The 21,126-nt window shown below is 41.3% G+C and overlaps 1 protein-coding gene across 9 annotated transcripts in view; it reads left to right on the forward strand.

Moving 5' to 3' along the window:
- The window catches only part of TNC (tenascin C), a 178,023-nt gene that overhangs the window by 89,389 nt on the left and 67,508 nt on the right, over positions 1–21,126 (forward strand). For 3 of the 9 annotated variants that reach the window (XM_080561595.1, XM_080561596.1, XM_080561594.1), the window contains exon 1: positions 14,915–15,151. The exons of 1 other annotated variant lie outside the window; for it this stretch is intronic. The gene's annotated coding sequence lies outside the window, so the exon portion shown is untranslated. Of the gene's footprint in view, positions 1–14,909; positions 15,152–21,126 lie in introns of those variants that run through there. 5 more of the 9 variants (XM_080561591.1, XM_080561593.1, XM_080561597.1 and 2 more) reach the window with 5 other exon arrangements.

Below are 21,126 nucleotides of genomic sequence, written 5' to 3' on the forward strand. Positions count from 1 at the left end.
TCCAGCTGCTGTGGAAGGAGCCTGCACTGAACTTGTTCAGACCCCACCTGTCCTTTCCATCCTCATACATTGCCAGTATATGCCTATGTAGCAAAGCAAAGACCTAATTGTTCTCTAAATGGGTATAAGTTACAAGTAAGCTTCAAACTGGGTGGCACGAGTGCTAAGTACTATTAAAATACTTGACAAATTTTGGTACTGCTGAGATGCCACATTGTGTAACTACAGTTTCCAGTAGGCTCTTATAGCTAACCTCAACTCCTCCTTATTGCAGCCATTGTCTGTGCTGCTCAGCAGGTCACACCTGTGTTTTGCTGTGGAAGTGCAGCCCAAGAATACATCAGTTTGCATGAACAGTTGCCTTTCAAGAGAGATCGAAAAGCTTCAAGGCCAAAGATCACATTTGTTCAAGAGCTAACCTGGAAGTCTTTATAAAGAAGCTGATGTTAGAGATCTCAGAAGAATTCTGCAACTGTCAAAATAGGTTTTTATAGTATTTGCTCTGAAAATTTGAAAAATTTGCAAAGGTTCTTTGTAAATCAATGTTACTCTTCTAATTAGATTATTCTCTTAACTGATATAGGGGTATGAGTTTTGCAAATTTGTGCACAGCTTTTAAAAATACATATTTATATGTATTAGCAGTCCACAATTCAGCCATCGTGTTCCTTTCTTTTGTGTACTTGAAAGTGCGTAGTAATTTGAGGGAGAGCACTACAGCCAGTCAAAAATGATCATGGAAATTAGAAACCCCCTCTCTGTCTTGCTACGGAAACGCAGATGAAGCTGCGAAGTCAGCGCAGAGCTGTTCTGCATGCACGAGGAAGGAAGCCACACAGCACTGTAATATCCGGCTCAGGTGCAGCCCAAACCCCTGGCAAAAGAGGAAATAACAGGCCAAAATCACCCCAGAAAATACTTCATTTTCTAGGAGTTTCTGATATTTTGCGATTGTCTTTATCTTTTTTTTTCTCTTTGTGTTTGAAAGAGCCAACAGCTTACATGGAGTACATGTGTACTGCAGGCCAGAGGTATGGTAGTAGTTTAATCCTGGCTCAACTCTGTGTGCGTATGAACACCCTGTTTCTGGCGGTAGGACTGCAGTGGGGCTCAAGGAGGGCTGTGTTGAGAGGCAAACTGTTACCAAATAGTTTGGACAGAAACTTTATTTCCTACACCTTCATTGAATCATAGAATCATTAAGGTTGGAAAAGACCTTCAAGATCATCTGGTCCAACCATCACCCTGTCACCAGTCACCCACCAAACAGGTGGAACAAACCTAACCCCTTTGCAACAAACCACAGTTCATCGTTCGTCTGTGCTGAAAATATGCATGAAATAAGCTGTTGCATGCTTTTTAAAGGAGATACTCAAGAGGCTGCAGCTGTCTGTAAGAGCTGTATGTGATACAGAGATAGCTTATGAAGCAGGAGGAAACATCTTTCCAAGCTGTTTGAGGCTTCCCGAATTCAGGCTGAATATGGCGACGTGTGGCTTCACGGTGCCCAGCTGGCAGAACAGAAGGTACCGAGGGCCTGCTCCTCTACCTGTCATTTCCACTGAGGGTGTGAGGAATGAAAGGATTTTAACTAGCAAATGGCGTAAAGTGACCAAGGTAGGATGTTCCTATGTGAAAAGATTTTGGCAGCTGACTAGCAGCTACGGCACATGCTGTAAAGGCCTGTTCTCAACGTATTGGTTTCTGAGTGTACCGTGTGTCCTGAGGATGAGAGAACCATGATTTGGGTTGATTTCCAAGGCCACCTTCCCTCTTTCATACAGTTTGTGTTGTTTTTCTTCAAGTACAGGCCTTTGCTCCTAGCAAAGAGGGTGTCTGTAACTGCTGTTCTGGCCGCTGCCTGTCACAGTCTGCTCAGAGGGACGGCTGGTTATGGCACACTGTGACACCTCCTGATTATCCGGGCCTGGAAAGTCACACAAAGAGTCAAGTGTGTTTTTAACTTAGTGGCCAGTGTCTGTAATCTCAGACTTGCATAGCGTACATGGTATCATTTTGTGTTCTTTTTAACCCCTTGTCTGGAGAATGGAAACTTATTTTTTCCCAATGATTTATAACTGATCTTAGGTTGCGTCAGCGATCAGGAACTTTCATGGATTAACTTCTTGGAATATTAAATAAGTTATAATAATTTTTATAAACTCTCCTGTGCTGCTTGCATTTAGCAAGGAGAAGAAACCATTCAGGTTATGCCCAGCGAGCCCCAGAGTTCTGAGGAAGGCTGGGTGTCACTCTGTGCTCTGCCTGGTTTCCAAGCTGAATTTTTGTGAGGGCATTTGGAGAGAGCTTTGTAGAAGTGTCCGGACTGCTGACGTTTTCTCCAAGTAGACCTATAGTCAGGTTATATTCTATGAAGGAATTTGAGATTTGCAATCCCTGAGTTGTGAGGCTCCCCGAGCCACACTTTCAGTGATCACATTATTCATGTTCTCAGGAAAAAAAATATTCCATTGGCATATTATGTCTCGGCTTGTGTTTCCTCATACTATGTAGGAGGCTGCACCTATGCATTTCTGATGATGTCAAATTCAACCACATTTAGAAACTGTCTTCCTCAAGTGCAATATAATCTATTGACACAGTTGGCTTTTTACAGTGCGGTGAAACATTAATTGCTTCCTCTCCTCCATCCTAGAACACCGAAATTTTGAGGTGTCATTTAGGAGGCGAGCTCACTTACACCAACCAAAATTTGGAGTAATGTCATTTGTTTCTAGGAAGCTATTTTGGATTTACACCCCTTTAGGATCAGAACTTGCTCTTGAGTGCTCTCCTTCCTCTCACCCCCTTCCTGCATAGTTAAAATGCTCAGAGGTTTTTGTAGGCTCTCACATTCGTATCCCACATTAAATCCACAATAGGCATTGTAGGTCACAGTAGGTCAGGCATTCCCATGCCATTGTGGTGAATATATCATCTCTCTCTGAAGTAGATTTGCCTTTCATCAGATTCTCTAATGTGGTAAGAAAAATAAATAAAAATAAGAAATATGAGCTACATGAGCAACTCCATCAAACTTTGTAGGAAAATGAGAACTATCAGGTTTAAACAGCAGTCCGGGCAGTCCAGTAACTTCTCTCTGAAATGGCTAATTATGGAACGAACACTGCACTTACAGTGCTCTCCTGAAAGAAGTTCCAACTCTCAGATAGTCCAGAATCCATTCATGTTTGAAAGAACATTGTATTAATGTCTAGTTGTTTTTGAAACACTGCTTTTAGAAGACAAGTCTCCTCTTCAGAGCACATCTCATACCTTCTCTCTTAAGTGCATGCATTACACTTAAGCAGAACATATGTATAAGGGCTACAAACAAAAAGGGAAAGGGAAGAGCAAGTCTCTCTGTGCAAAATAAGTAGGTGTATGTGTACATGTGTGTGTTGGTCTGAACCACCACCATGCTGTGCCACAGGCCAGGGCAGGTCTTTGCTGGTGATAGGGGAAAAGAGCACAGTGCGGTGCAGCTCCTGCTGCATACCAGGCTCTGAAGTGGGCGCAGCCTGGGGGGGTGGATTTGAGCCTAGGAAATGCTGTGCACAGGGCCTCTCAGGACTTTACAAACAAATCCTATGGATTTTAATCATCTGAGTCTTTCATGCACAAGGTTGATTTTTCAGATGCAATAGAAAAATCTTAAATCCCTAATCCACTTTTAGGAAAGAAAACCTGAAAAGTGTCTGTAGTCTGTTGTTTCCTTCAATGTAGCTCTTGCAAGAACTGTATCCTTTGCCATCAGCTTCTGGAAAGAACACCGGCTGAGTGAGAAAACTAAGAACATTTTGTATGTTCTTTGCCCTCGTTACTGGACTGCTTGCTTTGTCTGCCAGTAGAGGTAAAAAAAAAAATAAATGTATTTTCCTATTTTACTGAGGGTTAATTTATTCATCTTTGCCACAGTATTGGAACAGGCACTGGTGCCAGGGGTCACTTCCAAGATTTTCTTAAAAACTTCCTCAAGCGTCAATTAGTCTAGAGATGTAAATTGCTTTCTATTTTCTCTGGCCTTTTTTCTTCCCCCTGAATCCAGGACCTCCTGAGTCTCTGAAACTTTCTCTGATGTCTGAAGCAGTCACTGAAAGGAGTAAAATCTGTTGTACTATTCTTCCTGAATTGCAATGGATCTTTAAATATATGCAGTTCATAACAGAGGCCCCACAGAATATAAAGGGAGGGCATTTCTCCCTACTGTTCTTGCTGTTGTTGTCTGGTTGCCTGATGATTTGATATACCCCAGTAGTTCTCATGAGCTTCTTAATGTTTTTCAATACTGTAGGACTGTGACTCCTCGACTGAATTGCATGTAAGCTTACTTACAGCAGCTGATGCTCTTGACAGGTTACAAATAAAGTTAGGATGCAGTGCTTAGGGACATGTTTTAGTGGGTGACGTTGGTAGTAGGGGGATGGTTGAACCAGGTGATCTTGAAGGTCTTTTCTGACCTTTATGATTCTATGAAATGCCTATTAAGCCACCAAGATGTGAGTATTGAAACGAGTCACGTTGCATTCCCATTAGTAGCACAGGGGCTCTGCCCTAGTAGGAGAGCCAATGCAGCAAGACCGCTGCCGCCCTGCAGCCCTGTCTTGAGTGCCTGAGATTTGGGAGCATGGAAATGGGGGGGTGGCACAAACAGGGAAGATGCTTCCTGGCTCTATGAAGCCTTTCTGTGCTACCCCTCCTAAAGGCAGAGCAGTCTGTTTTAGCAGGGCCTCTGTCAATTCATGGCAGTCTCTCAGTGGGGCTGAGCATCCTCTGCCTGCAGAGGGCAGTTTGTTTTTATTGTGGCTGCTCACAAAGCGCTGAGATGTCCCGGCTCATTTTTTTCAGCTACTTCATGGGATACTGAATGCAAAGGAAGTTATTTGGCGACTTGTTTCAGCAGACAAGATTGTTGTTATTGCCAGATGCTTTCCTTCTGGCTTGCCTTGGGATGGGCAGGGGGGGCTCACCCGTGGCTAATTAGAAACAGGTATTCGTCTGCAGGTAACGCTGCCAGACAGAAGCCCTTTTGCGTCTCGCAGAGTCCACGCAATCTGCAACGTCTGAACAAGCCCCATGGGGAAAGGGATGAATTTTTCACACCTGTTTCTCCAAATTTAATAATACAAAAATCCACGCAAGCTCAAGGAAGGCAACATTCCAGTAACATTTTGCTTTTACTGACCGAAATTTCCCGTAAGATGGGCCTCTGGCTATAGAATGGAAAATCTGTCCTCACTCACTTCCCCCTCAGTGCTGGGCGGACATATGGAGTCTGGTTGCTTTTTTTATTCTTGCCAGGGCTGCTGCAGTAGCTCTGTGCTTGTTAGTCCCGGGTGCCATGAAGTCAGAGCCACGAGTCTCCCCATTGCAGTAGGCGGTGGGGGTTGGTAGTTTGTTCCAGGGACGTTCCTAAACCCTGTGTCACTTCATTACACAGCAAATTGGGAACAGACGCTGGTAACGTAGACAGAAGGAAGAAAAAAAGAAAAAGGGGAGTCATGATACTATCGGAGAAATATGTGTAAAGTCCGTAAGTGCTTCTGCACTCTGGCCAAATGCCAAGTTGAAATCCAAGACGCTTGATGTATTGAATTCTAGGTTTCCCACAATACTTTTCCTTTCTTTTTTTTTTTTTTTTAAATCATTTAACAACCAACAGGTAGTGAGACAAAACTTTTCTGTGTGGCAGTTAACGTGTTGAGGTGTTGGAAAACTACAGCAGGAGGACGTGGGCAGAATTCAGCTATAATGGACTGGAATTCATGACATATGGAGTATCTTGTTGGCTTTACCAAATGGAATCACTTCCTAACTGTAATGAGCAATCTTGGACATGATCGTTTTGGGATACCAAAGCACTGGCTGTTACATGAGTACTTGTAATCCTCATTGCATAATGGTGTCTGTAAAAAGCTTTTAAAGGGAAATAAAATATTTGGAATTTGATATCTGCATAGGTTCTGCATCCTCTCTCTGTTCTCCAGGCATCAATTTTAGAAATCAGCCTTGTGGGAGGCACTGCCTTTGCCAGAATAAATGCGATTTAAACTAGTAACAGTAGGAAAAAGCTCTCATAATACAAGTGTTTGCCCTTAAACTTATTTTAGATGAGAGAAGACTAACTGCACTCTCGCAAAATCAGGCCTGTTCTGGAGATAACAGATAAAAACAGAGATCTAGAGCAGGAACTCTTCTTGGTTAGATCTTCGTCTTAGTTGTGTGCATCTGTGCATTCCTTGTTGTAGACAGCATCTGCCAATTGTAAGGGGTAACCAAAGAACTGAATTTACCCTGTACACAGCAACAAGACTTTACTGTTCAGTCTTGATTGTTTGGAAACATAGGTATTATTAAATTATTGATACTGTTAGCTCAGTAAAAGAAACATCCATTCTTTTGTGAATTAAACTTATGTATTCAATTAACTTCAATTTGGTAAATGAAGTTTTGGAGGAATATTTGGACAATACTGTCACACAACTTTCACTCCAAAAGCATGGGGATGAAAGAACTGTATTCAGAATAAAAGCAGCACACATGATTCCTATTGTTGTGCTGTCATATAAATGGGTCGCAAGCAACTTTATTTGAACACGGAAAGATGTGGATTATTCTGTTGTAGAAGGTTTGCCTGGTTTGTTAGCTCTGAAAGGGTGATAATCTTAAATCTGAGCTAAGAAAGGCCGTTATGAGGAAGGGAGAAAGTTTAAAGTGAATTTTTTCTTCTACTGATGTTAATAGAGCCCCAAGATGAGAGATAACAGGGTGCCCCTGACTTTTCAAGCATGAAGGAAAGGCACTTGGTATGAGGAGCAGTCAGTTATGGCCTTTCTTACTCTAGCATATATTCTGCTTATTGCTGTGTTTTGTGATGGGCTCCAGTCTCAGCCTATGGGAGACCTCGCTGCCCTGTTAAAGATGTGAAAAACTGGGCAACAAGACAGGACTGATGTTCAGGGCTCAATTACAAACTTGCAAATTTTTTTGTTAAATTCAGGACGTCAATGTTTCTGACAAATTCACTCTTTCATTTTTGGTTCAAATTATTGCTAAGCCTGGATTTCTAAAGATATAGAAGCTACGTAAGAGCTGAGCTAACACATTTGAAGAAGTCTGGGATTACAGCTGTCTTTAATGAAACCTGAGTTAGCTATACAAAACGTAAGTAAGCTAAATCCCATCTGCTTTGAGGTTTCCCTTTGGTCCCAGAAGAAGCTCAGTGCAGGATATGAGGAAAGGTGTACGGGCTCCTTCCGGAAATGCTGGGAGAAAGGCAAGGAAAAAAGGCCTCCCTCTGCTCCTTTGGTCTGCTTTTATGATGTGACCTCACTGCAAACAACCTCACATCATGACTCACTGCAGAGCGGTGAGCGATACCTGAGGGGAGAGCAGAAGGAGCTTGTCTTCCCCCTCGACACTGTACACTTGGGATCTGGCATTGCTCCCTTTTCCCATCTCTTCGCTGTGTCCATGGAAAGGGAAATGTGTCCCATGTCAGGGAAAATGGGCAGTGCCAGGAATCGGGCAGAAGGACCATGCTCCTGCCTCTTCGTGGCTGGGTGCAAGCTGGAGAAGAACACCTAGATCAGGACATTCCTGAGGGCTCCTATGAGTGATTTGGGGTTAATTGTGCAGCTGGTCCTTGCTGGTCTTTGACAGCTCAGGTATGGTATCCCAGCTGGTCGGGGGCTATTCTGAGAACAAACAACAGAGGAAAGGGAGATGCTAATTAGTTAGCACTTTTCACTAAAATTGGCAAGATGGGAGCAAGGGAGGCAAATGCAGATTCTCCCAAGTCTGCCTTTCCTTGACCCTGTTTCTTGTTACATTATCAAAAAGCGAGGCAATAATTAGGCAAATATAGCTGCAAAAACTACTTTTTTAGTACTTGAGGAATCCAGAATTATATTTCAAGGATATGTGTCTGTCTTATCTACCGGACTGCTTTCCCTCTGCCCCAGGATATTGCCCTTGAACCTGTAGTTCGACATCCAGAGTTGGTTCTTCCTTGAAAGTCAGCCCAGCAGTTCCAACCCGCACACTAAAAGACTTGGCTGCTCTGTACAAAAGCCGTGCGGGTCAAATAGCTCTGTTGTCTGGCTCAGTCTCGACTATTTCAGTGAACCTTTCACCTCTTCAGCTGCCTGCAGAGGCCGAGTTACAAAGCAAATGATTGGTTCTCCATCAGTCAGATTCTTGACTTTCTGTAATGACTTTATCTGCTGCTCATCCCCAAAAGTGGGACAGAGGATCTAAATATTCCTGTTTGCTAATTTATGACCGTGATTTATTATTTTCAAACAATTTTAGGGTATCCTTTGAAGCCTAGAGGCATAAATGCCTAGGACTAACACAAAGAGGAATGGCTCGTGACATTTCCTGTCCCAACCACAGAGCTTTCCCTTTCCCTTTCCCTTTCCCTTTCCCTTTCCCTTTCCCTTTCCCTTTCCCTTTCCCTTTCCCTTTCCCTTTCCCTTTCCCTTTCCCTTTCCCTTTCCCTTTCCCTTTCCCTTTCCCTTTCCCTTTCCCTTTCCCTTTCCCTTTCCCTTTCCCTTTCCCTTTCCCTTTCCCTTTCCCTTTCCCAAGGATTAAGGGAATTAAGGATTCCTTTCACTTTCCCTTAAAGGATTAAGGGAATTAAAGATTCCCTTTCCCTGAAAGCATTGAGACAGCTGTGATGACCAGCTTTCTACTTTAAATGTTGGATCCAAATCCTTACATAGTTTCTTTCTCTTTCATTATTTATTTATTTATTTATTTTTGCTTACATTCGTATGGTTTACCTGTTAAATAGTTAACCAGGCCAGGTACAGCTCTGAGACTAACTGACAGCATTCCCTGAAGCATGAGTGACTAGACTGAGTTGTAATTTTCCTTTTTCAGTTAGGAAAGATTTTTTTGCTCCTGTTTTCCTCAGAAAAGAGGCCTTCCTCCTACAACAACAATTATAACAGGGCTGTTTTGTTGTTCTTTTTTTTAAATTTCAGTATGAATATCTGAAAACATTAAATTTGCCACACAGGCTTCTGGCTGGGTATTAGAAAGTCCCATTCCTAGTCTTTGATCTTGTTCTCATGTTGGTGATGTTCAATTTTAGTATAGCTTCTCCCTCAAAAAGTGCTATGCTCATTGCCAAACTTGTTTTACTAAACTGTATTGGATTATGTATAGCTTATTGTGCCCTAGGGAAAGTCTATATGACCTTTAAATTCCCATCTCATTTTTTAATGTGCAAATGCTTTGACATTTTTTGATGAAACGTGCAGTTGGGATTAGATATTTGTCTTGAACTCATGAGACCATGGATGCATTTAGCTACTGAAGTCACTTTTTGTTAAACCTTTATTTTCCTTTTTCAAAAAAAAAAAAAAAAGTAGTAGATTTTTACATTTACTAGCAGCAAACTGAGATATGTCTGTGGGACAGGTATACATTCCTGCAAAGGAGTTGCCCCTTGCTCATACTAGGTGAGTGTTTCTAGTTGGTGTGTTTCGTAGTGACTGAATATGTTCCCTGTGAATCACATCTCACTCGGGGAAGTGTTTCTTTCAGGCACCACTTACTGCAGAGCCCTTCAGGGCCACCACTTAGTCCAGGAGGGCATCAAGGGCTCCAGAACGTCCACGGCTTTTTTGCAGGGGTGTGGAGGTAGTGTGGTCGGGTGTTATTGTGGCATAACGAGGGCAGTTCTGATGAGCCCCATCAAGGTCCTACTTGAAATTAAGACAGATTCTTGTTAAACAAACCCTACTAGATATACCAAGATACAGACCAAAGGAACATTGCTTCCACTCTCTGTGGAAAGCTACATTTTTCAGCTACCACGTTCATTCGGTATCCTCATCTCTACCTAAGTGCTCACAGCCCCTGAGACCATTCCTGGGGGTAATGTGAGCTACCGTCCTCCCACACCAAGTCCTTGTGATGATCATTGGGTGAAATCGTATCACATTTTCTAAAAGAGTACTTAAGTGTGCTCACATCTGTTTGTGCTGTGTATGTGTCAATTCTTCAGGTGTTATTAGCGTTAGGAATCTCATCGCTTTAGGTCTGATAGCAGTTGTCATTACATTTGAACATCTTTCATATAGAATGGATAAGCACTACAGACTTTTATTTTGCTGTTGTCGCTACTTAAGTGTGTGGGGGGAACTGTTCCTGCAAGTCACTTAAGGATGTGTTTAACTTCATTAGCTGTAATTTTGACATCAATCGGCTCGAATACATGATTATAATAAAGTGTACTCAAGTTTTTAGTGATGGATAGAAGCATGTGCTTAAGTGTTTTTATAAACACAAGCACTTAGAAGATACAAATTGGCATGGCATGGTATAAAACCTTTACTGGCAAGCAGGTCAGGTACTTTCCCTCTGTCATCTGTGGCTTAACCACTTACAAGTAATGTTAACATGTTGATAAGAGTTTTATGCCATCCCATATAATCTTCATTTTCTTCCTCAGTCCTCCACAATTTTGGCATATTCCTCCTTGTCTCTTTTCCTACCTTGATACATAGTGAAAAACGTTTTTTGTTTTATAAACTCCTAATAAAGTCTACTGTAAATATAATAAATGGCAAAGATATTTGTGAAGATTAGAATCTACTCTGTGTCACTGAGGCTGACACCATCAGTTGGGATGGAAAATACTTATGCACTGGTTGTTCTCAATTTACTTGCTATTTCTTGCAGTGAAGCTTTGATTTTTTTTGAGTGAATTTTGCATAGTGCTATCTAGATTTTATTTATAAATGTTTTGGATACCACTAACAACAAATTGTTGTGTAGCATATATTATCAGTGTATTGCTGCCTACCTTGCAAAGAACATATATTTTATATATTAGGGAAAGGGATGAAAGACATGATCAGATCATCTTTCAGAGCACAGCAGACCTTGTGTTAGTCATGGCTCCACTCTTGTGTATCCTTTAAGAGGCACAGTTTCTTTTCACTGATGTGATAAGAGAGTTTGAGATAACTTTATTAAACACCAACATTTTCTCAATTACCTTTTATTTGCGATTCAGCTTGTGTTCTTTCCAGGTCATACAAATACTGTCAAAACATAATCAGCTCTTTAAAAAAATGGTTAAAGACAGGGTAAATGGATATCAGTTGCAACTGGCTTCCTGTATACAAGCGGTGCACAAACCCAGTGGGTCTGCTCTCAGACAGCTGCATCCTATTTCTTCACTTAGGGAGTGAATGCAACCCTTGGGAAACATCCTGACAATAATAATATTAAATCCAAATAATAGAGGAAATTTCATTATCTTCTTTGGAGATCATCTCTCAAAAAATCCAAAATTTTCAAGTTTTTTTTTTTTTTTTGTAATTTAGTGGCTGGCGTGATATTTACTATTTTATTGGATGTTATGGGGCCAAACGTTACTGTATTTAAACATCCAGTTGATTCCACTGAAACTCTCAGTATTGCTGATCTAAGCATTAGTTGCAAACTTGCACCTTCAGATTTTGTGTTCATCTGCTTCTGTCAGATGTTCCCTAGGTTAGGAATAAGCTGCTGCATTTTCTAATAATAAAACAGTGGTCGCCTTTTTCTGGTTTTCAACATGGGTTGCAATTATCAGAATCAATCCAGCCTCAGAGCAATGTCATCTTCAACATGGCTGAACATGGTCATGCCAGTGTTCATAACATTGGGAAAGGATGGTCCGTGAATGACTATATGAAATAGTGTTCTCACCTAAATATAAGCACTGGGCAAACAGCCAGAAGTTTGTAATGCTTTTGAAAGCCCATAATCTATTTGGGAGTCATTACATGAAAAATGGGAAAATAGTAGTATGGGGGCAACATGAATTGCTGCAAATAGCAGATATTTAAAGCAGTATTTTAGATATTTAGGTGCCTTTAAACTGTCTTGTATATTAGCACAGTGATTCTAAACAGTAAGTGCACTTGTAGAAATCAAAGTCGGTTTGCAAATGGTTGTCAAGTAAGAAGCAGTGAATGCACTGGGACCATGGTTTGTTGCAAATTAATGGGAAATCAACTGAAAAGCAGCAGGTAAGATGGTAGCCCAGGAGCCAAAGGTACAGCGAGGTTGCCAGAACGCCACTCAGCGTGAACTAGAATGACCTGTATTTGGCCACAGTCACAAAGAAATCATGGCAGTGCTGATGTTGAGACAAAAGCACTGTGGACTTTATTCTGTACCAGTGAAATCTAGTGAATATTGGCTCAAAGGACAGAAAATGCAAGGGAAGGCTATTCAGTGAAAAAGGATCAAAATGTCTCTGGAAATTACTTGTACTACAAGAATTAGTGCATAGAAAGGAGCCTAGAAAGATTTTTTTTTTTTTAATTTTTTTTTTAAAGGTAATATGTCCTTAAGGATAGATCCTGTAATATTATAGTCTGTCTTTAAAACTTGTTTTCTTTTTTCTATCTTAGCATTAAGTAAGATAAACTGAGTTCAGTGGTCATCGCTGCACCGTGACCCCACTGGATTCCGTTTCTCAGGCTGCCAGTTCTGAATCTGCCCTGGCCATCTCCACCGAGCTCTTGGGTGCTGCTTTTGAGCTCTGTCCTACTCCAACATCAGGTTGCTGTGAGAAATGTACTTCCTTCCAGCCACAGGCACCGAACACTTCTCCTGGCTCCTAAAATTGCTTGAACCAAGAATCTATTTCCCCGCCCCAAGGCACAATAACCTGGCCTTTTATTTCATAAGTTTTATTCCAGTGGCTCAGTGCGTTCCCATCTGCATGCTGTTGAACTCGGCTGTACCATGTGCGTGGCAAGACACATCTCAGGCTGTGCTAACAGGATGTTAATTCCTGCTGTGCTGGCTTCTTTGCCTTCAGGGCAGCTTTCACACTGTCAGATATGCTGCTACAAAGTAAATTACTCCTGGGATGGAGTAAACCAATCCAGGTATTAAAGTTGAACTAAGTCTAATTACCTGTGTTGCAACAATTTTGTCCCAAGGTGAGGATGAGTATATAGTGTGAAATTCACTGTTTTTCCACAGTAACGAGTCGCGGTCTCTCTCATACTTCCATGCTATCCTAGATTTCATGCTGTCATCTAGCTATTCCTAGATTTGTCTGTTATGATTGTCCTTACGTGTTTGAATTTCATCTCCAACATGAGCTTGTGTGTAACAACACAGCAGCAAACCCAGCTGTTTGTACAAATATTAATGTTCAATTACTTTCTCCCTTCTCAATTCATTAAAAAAAAAAAATCAATTGCTATCGACAGTTATCTAATGAAAGAGGATACCACAGGGCACATCATTCCGTTTTAGTCCCATGCATTAAAGATCACAACCTAAAGCTGTCTTTCTGATTACAGTACATTTCCCTCTTTCATGCTACCATTTGCTCCTGACTCAGTGTATCGCTCAGTATTTGCCACAGAGTATGGTTAAGGATGGGTGAGCCGGAAAAGATAAACCAAGAACAGGCCCGAACTCTTACCTGAAACTCATAAGGCATATTGTTTGAAGTCAGGTAACTGGGTGGGGAACGATAGGAGAAAAAAGTAGTTTAAATTTTTATTCAATAGCTGTTGGCAGAAAAGCTGTTATTAGCAAACACTGCAAAAACAAATCCTGCATATTGCTTCCCGTAGTTTACTCACAAGCTTCCTGTCTTGTTTCAACTTGTGGATGTGGACAGAGGAATAATGTGTTTTTTTCACATCTATGTGAAAGGACTACTGAAGTAACAGGCAGCAAGTGGCTTATTGTATGGGGAACCATCTTTTTCTCAGTCTCCATCAGATTTTATTGGAAAAATTGTGTTACATCTCATTCAGTTTTTGTCACTGAGTGCAAGCTTTAAGTGAATGTCTCAGAACTGCGTAACTGGGGGGGAGCTAATGTAGGCTGGCACCAGGATCATTTTGAGAATATTCTGAGAACTGCATACAAAAATTGAAGATTTATTAGGGGCTGTGTACAGTAACCCCCTTGCCTTTGGGATCAAGGGAGATGACCAGAACAAATTTTACTTTTAAGAAATCAGCAAAGAGGATCCGAGGGAGGTTCAGGGGTAATCAGAGACAGCAAGGCCCCTGCAGCAGTGCCAGGTGAGCACTGTGTGTGCTCCTGATAGCTCCGGGATGGGACGCGGAGAGAATGCAGTGACCAGAAAACCATGAGCCTCGAACAAGTGGTTGCGTTATCTTTACACACACACAACCACATAATGCCTTTTTATCAGATCTGAGAAGAAAGGGAAGCCCTCCCATGTTCTTCCCTGGGCTTTTATCTCTATCTCCCTTTCTCTCTCTTTTTTTTTTTTTTTTAACAAAGAATCTTTCGAGGACTCTGCTTGTGAGATTTTTCTCTTGATTTGTGCCCTTTTCTCCCTCCAGCTGTTGAGAGAGCAGAAGCAGTACACTGAGATGCAAACATCACAAGCTTAAAAATGCTGGAGTGTGCCAGATCGTCAGCTTGTGTAAATCTGATTTTTTTCAGTTGATTCCAGTGAAGTGGGGTTGATTTGCACTAACTGCTCGTTAGTCCTAGCACATTCTGTAGGAGTTTCTGGAACTGAAAGCCTGCTTGTGATTCCCCTGGTTTTATTTAAGTTTGCTACTCTTTCGCAACGTTGAAATAATGGGGATGAGGGGTTTAAAACTCCTGATAATGTACTTTGCTGATGCTGTAAGGAAAATATTCTGCTTTCTGAGTCATTTGCCCTGAGCTGACTTTTTTTTTTTAATGGTTCAGGGGTTTCCTTCTTTAGCCATAAATTGCATGCAAATTCTTTTTTTGTGTGTGTGTCTGGTTATGACAGTGTGTGTATGTGAGTGCGTGTGTGTTTCTTCAGAAGCTAAGCCAAAGAGAGAGGCTGTTCCTTTAAAGCAAAACTGAAAAAAATGCCTTCAGGCATCCTATTACAGTGGAATGAGCCAAGGATCAGGATTTGCAGCTCAGCTATATAAACCCAGCAGAATCTGGCTGATCTGACCAGTTTGCCTTACTGTCAAACGTTTCTTTCACACACACACACACACACACACACACACACTCACACAGAATTAGGCATCACAACTTCTCTGAGTTTTGACAGGACGGCAACAAAGTCAGAAGCTGATAGCTGACTTTAACATCTTTATTTCATGGAGGCTGCTCGCAGCAGGATCTAATCTCTGTCAGAGTCTGTAAGGTAAGTCTGCTTCCTTCCTGAATTAAAAAACCCAGGAGCTCTTCTCCCACCCAAGTTTGCAATAACACAGCCTTCTGTTGTGACCCTCATGGATAGGACTTTATTCAGCCTGAGTAGTCAGGGAGCTTAGGAAGGAAGATTTTTGAACTGGAGCATGCCTGCCTTGGTTTGTCTGTATGATCCGATGCAATGATAATGTAAGAAACTTCTCAATGACGTTAATTAGATCCAATGAATGAATGAAGGATGGATTAGTTAAAGCTGGACATCTACAGGAATACGGGCAGAAACCTGACTGACAGGCTGGGTAGAAAATCAGATTTGGGATTCCCTCTTGGCTAGCCAGGTAATATAAATGTGTCCCCATCCTCACATTGTGTACCAGGTGCAATCCACTTGCAGTTCTACCTCCCAGGTAACTCCTCTTCCTTTGCTATTGTGTGTGACTTGGGAAAGAATCGGGCCCTTTTCCATTTGCCGTCTGCACACTGCTTTGCTCTGAACCTTTGTCACCTTTCTCCTTGCCCCCTCTGGCTCCAGTTTCTTTTAGAAGTCCAGTAACATCCAAGCCTTCTGTGGGGAGCAAAAGACAAAGGAAGATTCAACTGGTATCTTATTGCCAAGTATATGGGTGGGTTCTGGGCAGCGGGAGAGTGAAATCCTCCAGCATCATGGAAAAACCCGGCACTTGCTTTAACTGCTTGCTGCCGGCTGCACTGAGGTTTCTGCGTCACTGCCTCTGCACTCCCCAGTTAGCCTCAAATTGACTTAAAACAGGGAACTGACTGGGAGAAAGCCATTGCACCTAGCTTCATTTAAGACTTAAGCCTTCTTACTCAAAAGTCTGTGTTACATCACCTTTGCAGAGTTTTCCCTGCCTAATTCGCTCTCTGGCTACTGGGAGGTTGAGTGTTTGGTAATTGCTCTAAACTTCTGAAAAGTCAGTGTTGTGTCATGCTGGAGGAGATACGATCAGATTGACAGGACTGGGGCATGTCCCCTTGCATAGTGGAGACATGGAATTAAAAAGCATAGCAAGGTATTTATCAGATTTTCCTGACAAAAAAGAATAGAAATCAATGAGGTGCATAGACTGGGCAAAACCCTTCATGTCAAGCTGTTGTGTGTTTTTTCACCGTTAAAAAAATTAGTAAAAATTCATTTTACACACTTTATCATTAATGTTATACTTTTTTTTTCCTTTTTATTATGGAGAGGTTCTGCGTTTGCCTTTTTAGATCTGTGAAACCTTACGGTTGCTGTAGTCAGTGAATGAGCTGGACAGCGGGGGGTAGCAACCGTGCTTTGAATTCTAGGAGGACTTGCAGAAAAGGGTTATGGGGTCTTTTTTTTTTTTTTCCTTTTCTTACTGCTAATAGAAACTCGGGAGCAAATGAAAGCATTTAGCCAAAGGAAGAGACAAGTTCTATCTGCAGTTGACCTTCCCTGGCAGTGAATTTTGAAAGCACTTGAAGAGTTGTCAGGGAGTTCAGGACGAGCCCCTTTGCAGCTGCTACCTCTGCACCTTGCTCAGGGAAGGATGTGCATCTGAATTGAGCAGGGGGATTAGCAGCTGAGAAGAGGCAGAGGGAAGAGGGATGCCGTACAGGGCACTGCTTGCCCCCACTGTCACTGACCCTATCACCATCGCTATCCTCAGCAAATTGCTATTCGTTTGCCACGGTCCTTTGGTCATTAATTTTATCTTCTGGTGCCTTCCAGCCCAGAGAAAATTCTTTGCAAGTTCCAGTCCTTAATCCTTTAATTACCGTTACGTTATCAGTGTTTTCAAAGCCACAGGAGAGCCAAAGGATCTGCTGAAAAGCATACAGTCTGCAGATTAGTGTGTCATGTCTCATTTGGAGGGAATCTGGTATTGTGTAGCAGAAGTCTCATCCAGGTACATTGTGGAAATAGACATATGATAAGAGAACAAGCCAAATCCAATCCTCCCATTGAATTATAAGTGCTTAATAGTGCTAGAGCTTAGCTGAAATATCCCTATACTCAGACTAAAAAGTGCTCTGCAAAACTACAGGTAATTTGTTAGCTGGGGGTCTTTGTTAATGCAAATCTATTCCTTCTTTGATCCCACCTCTTCTTTAAGTGTGGACCACATCTCCCCTGTATTCACTTAAACTTAACTATCCTGTTGTTAGAAGAGCATTTCTATAGGTGTTCAAACTTCAGCTAGGAGTAGCTTATTTTTAACATTACTGCTTTTTATAAGTGTCTAAAAAAAGCTGAAGACTATCTGAATGTGAAGATGTTCTGACTTGCTGTAAAGAGACTGTCAAAGTTTTTTCTTGAGTATTGTTTCACTTTTGATAAAATGATGAGATTAGGTGGGAAGGCCTGTGCTTCTTGGGACTTTTTCATCCTTTCCTTCCCAAGAGCAAAGCAGAACTGAAGAGCAAGTGTGTGTTTGAAACAGTGATGTTGCTTTGGAGCCAGAGCTTTAACTCTTTCATCGCTCTGGCAAAACCATTCGAAATAATAGACCTGTTTGTGCTGCTGTCTGCCTTTTTCCTATGACAGTTAATCTGTTCCTATAGCTTTGTAGGGTGTGCTCAAGAGGTTTGAGTGGTGCTAAGCAGTAACGAAGGATACTGGATTGTATAAAATAGTTGTCTGGTGTAAACGGATGTCCCACACTGGCAAATCTGTAAGGGAGAAAGAGTTTTCATTCAGTGGCTGTTTCCATTACTGAACCCTGGTATCTAAGTTCGACATTATATTTCGAAGTAAGTTTAAATGCAGAGTGGTTTCTGCTTTGTTATCAGCTACACATTTACCTGTCCTGCATGTATGGCACACAGTGAAACATGAGAAATTCAGAGTAGAAAAATTACTCTAATTTAAAGTCTGTGACTTGATATGTTGGACCTTGGAAATATACATCACAGCACTACTGAGCTGAAGGGCAAGGGACATTCATAGAGTCTGGTGTCTCATAAAGTTCCAGGCTTAGAAATGTATGATTTGTACCACTAGAAAGTTAGAAATCCCAGCTTCTCAATAATAAAAAGGTATTTGTTTTGAACCGTGGCAGGTTGAGATACTGGGCTTTCAAGTTGTGCTCTGATTTACCAACATGTACTTTCTCTGACTTGATTTCTGGTGTGACTTTAGTGCACCCTTCTCAAGGACTGATCATTGTCATCAAAACCAGTGGCTATAAACTATAGATATGTGAAAATACTGTTACGTGTAGTAGCTACCCCTGGTAGTTTTAAGGAAGTGGCTGATGTAATATTTCAGAATAATCAGTGTTAGCAAATCAGGAAACTGAGAAAAATAGCTGTCACAGCTTATTAAATTAATGGGCAAATATTTTATCATTGTCCAAACTCAGAAGTTTGCAAAGCTGGTGCAAGGAATTGTAAGACATGTAACATTTAGTTCTGGATAGAAAATATCAAAACTTGAACTTGGGAGATAGAAGTGACCTGTACACATCCCTTATTTTTTGAGTTTATAAGATGTGATTTGATTGACTAAACTGCTTGGTATCAAAGTGGATTTGCTGTCTGCGGGTTGTTGGTTTTTTGTAGGAGTTTATTAGATGCTGATGATGTTATTGCTACAGCGTTTTAGCATCTCATTGTATTACAAAGAGTGAACAGACGTGGTAAGTGATGCTGTTTGACATAAAGAACTTACAATTGCTATCATTAGCAGTAAAAAAATTGTTTGTGTTGTGAAGAGAAAAGAAGAAGGAATTGGAGTACTGGGAGGAAGATCAAATGAACAGCCCTGACAGACAGTGTTGAGCTGTCTCAGTTTCCACTGAGCTCTGGGTTTTATACAAGTGTGAAACTCCCCCTAGCTCAGCGCTCACTGTCCATTCGTGCGTTCGATCCTCTGTCCAATCTGAACTGAAGTTAAATGCCTTCCACATGTGGGAAAAGTTAAAAACTGGGCTTTCTTCCAGCTAGCGAAATCTTTCAACGTATGATGTAACTGCACTGTGCGGAGTGGGCAGGCTGAGGAGGGGGAGGCAGAAAGGGATTCTGCCTGACAAGAGATGTCTCTCGGTCCCGCAGAAAGTAGTTGGGCGTTAAAAGAAGGAGTATAGTAGGGATCCTTCTGCAGAAAGTACAAAGTTTCAATTACTTAGTATCTCTTTTTAACATTCACTAATAGGAGAAAGCTCATTACAGTGTGTTGGAATGATATATGTGCAATTATATGCATGGCCTTAATATAATATTTTGCTGGATTTCTGTATGCATCATTTCTCTCTCTCCTACATACTGCATATCCTGATGCTGACATAACAACAAAATAACCTCTGAAGCTTCAGTTAGTCTATGTGTATGTAGTTAGAGTGTCTTTAAAGAATACCAGTTAATATACAAGGGCTGACGTATCCCATGAAGCACTCATCAAAAGCTAATGTGAGATTTTGCTGCTCAGGCTATGGAGTCAACAAGAATAACCTTCCATGTATGTTTTTGTTTCACTTATGCATGAGTCAGTCTCCAAAGATAAATTCATCCTGTTGGAAGCAATTTCTCCAAATTCACATCCTTAATTGTCTTGCCACTGTAGTTTCAATTAAACTAAGGTGGGACATTGCCAAGTTTTCAGAACTTCCAACCAGCGAGTCCCTGTGTACGAATAGCCTGTGGCATTTTGTATTCTTTGGGGAGCGGAGAACAACGTTGCCAAGTTTGCATTCAGTCATCCATCACATATTAGCCTACTGGAGGTCCATTCTTCCCTAGCAATAGGGGAGCTCTGCTTCCTACTTAGAAAGATTACTCACACAGAAAGCTCTTTCCCTGTAACCAGAACTGCACAGGGAAGAGAAAGGAAGCTTTCTTCAATTCATATAAGTGCTCAATTTCCAAACCCTTGACAAAAATGATATTGTTTCATGCTTAGAAAACATATTCCTTTTAGTAATTGAGTAGAAAGTACAGGGTGGTGGAACAGAAATCTTTTTTAAACAAATTTCAAAACCAGTTGCTTGAATCATAGGCATGACAAAGGTCTATTGTAGTAGTCTGCCTCTTCCCCATGCCAGGCTGTAGCATTGACTATATGTGTATAGATATTGGCCAAGATATTTAAAGGAGCCTGAAATTCTGTGCCCAGGGAAATTCCACTGTAATGGGTTTGTTTTAACAAAGTACTTGAGCATTTGTGCTTTTTCCCAAGATGCACTGGAACATCATAACCTTGTGAACCTAAAGTTCCAAATAATAACTTTTTATGGCACTAGGATATTAACCAAAATATCAACCCAAACTGTCTTGATTCTTCTTTAAACTAATGTTCTTTTACAACATTCTAGCAGCACAAAGCTAAAAGGGGATGTAAACATCTTCTGACTATAAACAGAAATTAAACTGTGAGATCGTTTCCCTCTGTGTTCATCAAACTGGCTAAGTTGTTATTGCCACCATTAAGGATTGCCTGCTGAAAAGGGATTAAAAAAAAAAAAAATTAATTCCAGGAAAGAAGTTTGCTTCTTGTTCCCAAGAAATTGTAAGATCTGTGAAGAGACAGATTTTGTCAATCCGTTTTGGACTTGCCTTAAAGGCAGGGTGCAGGGATAGCAGGTGGGACAGCCAACTGCGAGCTGCGTACTTTTGACTGTGGGGTTCAGTGTCTTTGGTCTGGTGAAAAGCCTTTATTTGGACAGGCTAGCAGCTTTACTTGCAGTATGTGTTGTACAGCACAGTACAAGACCTTAGTGGCTGTCTTCCTTCTTGGCCTGGCATGATCCCATTTTGTCAGAAGTCAGTTTGTCAGGCTTTCAAAAGGAGCTCAGTGTCCACTTTGCACTGGTTCTTTGTTTCTACTGGTTCTTTTGGAAAACCAGCTTCTTCTGGATATGCTGAATCCTCCTAAATAGTTTCTCTGTGCTGTGTGACAAAGGTCTATGCCAAGAAAGATATAAAGGTAGCTTGTGATGTATAGGCAATCCATTCCTCTTAGTGCAACACAGTGTAACGCATATTTTT

Source organism: Anser brachyrhynchus (assembly GCF_964034855.1).
Source record: "Anser brachyrhynchus genome assembly, chromosome: 19".
NCBI lineage: Eukaryota > Metazoa > Chordata > Aves > Anseriformes > Anatidae > Anser > Anser brachyrhynchus.